The following is a 5,130-nucleotide window of genomic DNA, read 5'->3' as shown; positions in this document are numbered from 1 at the left end:
CGAGTTTTAATGACTCCAACCTAAGGGTATGTAAACTTCCGACTTCAACTGTATGTTACAAATTTGTAAAACGTAGTTACAGTTCATATGAGAAAATCAGTCAATTGAAATAAATGAATTAGGCCCTAATCTATGGATTCAACCTCAGGCAGCTGGGGAGCAGCAGAACCCAGACAGATGCCGAGAGAAGAGAACTCATCCACAGGCAGCTGGGGAGCAGCAGAACCCAGACAGATGCCGAGGGAAGAGACCTCATCCACAGGCAGCTGGGGAGCAGCAGAACCCAGACAGATGCCGAGGGAAGAGACCTCATCCACAGGCAGCTGGGGAGCAGCAGAACCCAGACAGATGCCGAGGGAAGAGACCTCATCCACAGGCAGCTGGGGAGCAGCTGCCTATTCCTGATCATCCCTCCAACTGTGACAACTTCTTGTGACTCTCAAACCCGGGTCCGGGAGCGTAATTATCGCCTGACACTAATTAGCATAACACAACGGACATAAATCTTCATAGAAAATCTTCCTATTCATGAAAATCACAAGTGAAATATATTGGAACACAACTTAGCCTTTTGTTAATCACCCTGTCATCTCAGGTTTTCAAAATATGCTTTACAGCCAAAGCTAGACAAGCATTTGTGTAAGTTTATCATAGACTAGCATAGCATTATGCCTTGCTAGCAGCAGGCAACCTTGTCACGAAAATCAGAAAAGCAATCAAATTAAATCGTTTACCTTTGATGAACTTCGGATGTTTTCACTCATGAGACTCCCAGGTAGATAGCCAAAGTTCATTTTTTTCCCAAAATATTATTTTTGTAGGCGAAATACGGCTATTCTTCAACATAAATGCGTAAAACTACGTGACAATGTGACACCTTGGGGAATACGGAGAAAGCGTAAGCTCGTTGATAGGACATTCACAGCTCAATAGGGACTCATTGGAACACAGCGCTTTCAAAATATGGGGCACTTCCGGATTGGATTTTTCTCAGGCTTTCGCCTGCAACATCAGTTCTGTTATTCTCACAGACAATATCTTTACAGAGTGTTTTCTATCCAAAGCTGTCAATTATATGCATATTCTAGCATCTTGTCCTGACGCTATATCCCATTTAAAACGGGAACGTTTTTTTCCCAAAAATTAAAATACTGCCCCCTAGTACCAACAGGTTTTAACAGAATTGCATTTTCTCAGGGAAAACAATGTTTCATTCTTAGCTAGAATCATTGTCAAGCGTTGTCGAATGTGATTTCATGTGGTCTAAACTTTTAATGAACTCGCACAACTTATCATCGGGTTTACTTTCACATTGAAGTTCGCTGAAACATGTGGCAAGCCCGCATCCCGCCCCAACCTCACACTTCAGCCTCTATCTGGCACTTCAACACATTCCACATCATTTCTCATCTGTTGTTTTCCATGGTACATAAGATGAAGGTGCTCAACCAACCAACATGAGTAGAGGTGCAATCTAAAAATGTCTAGACATCATTGGACTGGAAAAGGCGCAACGCTCGCTCATCATCTTTTTTTCGTTTTCTTAGACAAGTTTAAAAGATTGACGTTTCGGCCTTCTTCAGAATAATCCAAAGGGAATGGACAAGTTCATATAGGGCATGGGGAAGACAATTTCAGATCAAACTCTTCAGCTGGTGGAGATACAGTGTTAGACCATACAGGTTAGTACTCAGGGTGTGATGTGCAGTGGTCAATGTCTCCACCTAGTGATGAAATACAGAAGTGAAAGGATGGGAAAATGCTTACAAGAAAGAAACATATGAAGACAGTTGTTGATTTCCATTGTTACAAGACAATCCCGTTTTTCTATATGAGCTATCTAGGCTACTCACCATTCTAAAGGCTACAGATTTCAGCCACCACTAGAATAGTTATTTTACTTATATCTTTGTTTAATCTAATTAATCACATTAATCTTACAATAAAAATCCATATTTTGTAACAAATGTAAGATTTTTTTTTTTTTTTACATGTTGCATTAAAGTTGAATAAAGTAGAAACTCATCGACTGTTTATAAGCATTTACATGTACTGTATATGTGCACATTAATTACAGGTAATTACTCCTCAATATATAATTCATTTTAACTAGCTAACTCCTGTGTAACAGCTAGAAATTGTACATTGTACTTAAGCAAACATTACATGTACTATGCTTTGAAATAGTGTCCTATTTCTCATCTGGAATTACACTCATATTAGATCTCTTTTCGTAAACTCAATCAAGTTAACCCAGATGATACACTTTATTTTGGGGGCAAGTGCTAGCAACAACGTTGACTGGTGATATATTTTGAACAGTGCACATTCGTGGCTAATTAATGAGAGACTTTTAAACATAGGCTATAATCACTCAGACACCCAGCGCATGCACAAGGGATCCCAACCTTTGTCACAGTTAACTTACTACCTGGCGATGTAAGCAGAGTTGTGTCAATGAGGAGATCGGTTCTCAGTTGGCTAACGCATATCATGTTTATGCAGGCTGCAACATGGTGTTTGGATGCTTTCGGTAGTGGTGTAAACTAAAGTACCGGGGACTTAAAAATGCACTACAGGATTTTAAGCACAACAAATGTATAACATACAGTATAGCACAAATTTGATTTATGACTTATCATACTAATTGCACAAACACAATTATTATTCTTATTTATTATTTATTTTTTTGCAGGACGTAACACATCATACGACATTGATGACGTAGTACACAAATAACGGGAACCACTTTTTGGCTCATGAGCTCCACTTTCAAAACTACTGGCTGAAATTACACAAATCTTTAAGTACTACTTAATTTACTACTTTTACTTCTCCTCCTCTATAGTTCTAAAGAAAATAATGTACTCTATGGTGCACTAGTGTGTTTATTGTCTGACTTGGATGGCACTTCCAGAAACGTAAAAAATGATGGCAAGGTTGTCAGAACGATTAATGTACTGTGTAAGTAAACATTAATTACAAGTAATTACTCCTCAAGATACACCTCATTTTAACTAGCTAACTCCTGTGTAACAACTAGTCATTTGTATTGATTAAGGATCCCATTCTCTTCCTGGGGTGCAGCAACATTAAGGCAGTTCTATACAATTACAAATATTACATGACTTTTACATTTCATAACACTTTTCACAACACATTAAGTGGGTGCCCTCAGGCCACTACTCTACTATCACATATCTACAATACAAAATCCATGTGTATTTGTGTGTAGAGTGCGTGTGTAATTACTTTGTACTTTGGCAACATTACACATGCTCCAAAATATTATTCCTCATCTGGGATGACACTAGTAGTCGTATTAAACCTGTTTTCGTAAACTCAAACCAAGTTAACCCAGAGGGTACGCTATATTTTGGGTGCACGTGCTAGCAACAACGTTGACTGGAGATATATTTTGAAAAGTGCACATTCATGGTTAAATAATTAGAGGCTATAATCTCTCAGACACCCAACGCATCCAATCGGAATTATCATCCCTGAGCTCTGACTTCTCCAACCTGAAGATCACTGACGGCAAAAAAAATCCCAGTCTGAGCTTGTTTTTTATTCATTCCCAGTTGTCTTGAACGCACCATCTAGCAGACATCTGGGTAATAATCATTAGGCAGAAAATTTAAGAAAACGGACTGAAATATGCAGGGATTTCCTGGGACTTGTCCAATAGGAAACACTCATTTTAATTTTTCATTGCGAAACATTTCAAAACATTTTCTATTGGATGCCCTGATGAATACGACCCTGGTAGTGTTGGCCTATGCTTTACTTGAGTCTTAATGAATCCATATACAGTGCATTCGGAAAGTATTCAGACCCCTTGACTTTTTCCACATTTTGTTACTTTGTTACAGCTTTGTTTTAAAATGGATTCAATTGTTTTTTCCACCCTCATCAATCTATACACAATAGCCCATAGAATGTTTAGCAAATTTATTAAAAATAAAAAACTAAAACATTTACATAAGTATTCAGACCCTTTACTCAGTACTTTGTTGAAGCACATTTGGCAGCAATTACACCCTTGTTCTTGGTTATGACACTACAAGCTTGGCACAGCTGTATTTGGGGAGTTTCTCCCATTCTTCTCTGCAGATCCTCTAAAGCTGTGTCAGGTTGGATGGGGAACGTTGTTGCACAGCTATTTTCAGGTCTCTCCACAGATGTTCGATTGGGTTCAAGTCTGGGCTCTGGCTGAGCCACTCAAGGACATTCAGAGACTTGTCCCGAAGCCGCTCCTGCGTTGTCTTGGCTGTGTGCTTAAGGTTGTTGTCCTGTTGGAAGGTGAACCTTCGCCCCAGTCTGAGGTCCTGAGCGCTCTGGAGCAGGTTTTCATCAAGGATCTCTCTGTACTTTGCTTCGTTCATCTTTCCCTCGATCCTGGCTAGTCATCCAGTCTCTACCGCTGAAAAAATAACCACAGCATGATGCTGTCACCACCATGCTTCACAGTTGGGATGGTGCCTGGTTTCCTCCAAACGTGACGCTTCGCATTCAGGCCAAAGAGTTCTATCTTGGTTTCGTCAGACCAGAGAATCTTGTTTCTCATTGTCTGAGAGTCCTTTAGGTGCCGTTTCGCAAAATCCGGCAGGCTGTCATGTGCCTTTTACTGAGGAGTGGCTTCTGTCTGGCCACTCTACCATAAAGGCCTGATTGGTGGAGTGCTGCAGAGATGGTTGTCCTTCTGGAAGGCTCTCCCATCTCCACAGAGGAACTCTGGAGCTCTGTCAGAGTGACCATCGGGTTTCTTGGTCACCTCCCAGACTAAGGCCCTTCTCCCCCGATTGCTCAGTTTGGCCGGGCAGTCATCTCTACAAAGAGTCCTGGTGGTTCCAAACTTCTTCCATTAAAGAATGATGGAGGCTATTGTGTTCTTGGGGACCTTTAAAGCTTTTTTGGTACCCTTCCCCAGATCTGTGCCTAAGGACAGTCCTGTCTCGGAGCTCAACGGACAATTCCTTCGACCTCATGGCATGGTTTTTGCTCCGACATGCACTGTCAACTGTGGGAACTTATATAGACAGGTGTGTGTCTTTCCAAATCATGTCCAATCAATTGAATTTACCACAGGTGGACTTCAATTTGTAGAAGCATCTCAAGGATGATCATTGG

This window comes from Oncorhynchus mykiss, chromosome 8 (assembly GCF_013265735.2).
Source record: "Oncorhynchus mykiss isolate Arlee chromosome 8, USDA_OmykA_1.1, whole genome shotgun sequence".
NCBI classification, from domain to species: Eukaryota; Metazoa; Chordata; class Actinopteri; order Salmoniformes; family Salmonidae; genus Oncorhynchus; species Oncorhynchus mykiss.
The sequence above is the reverse complement of the archived record's forward strand: the minus strand, read 5'-3'. Positions refer to the sequence as shown.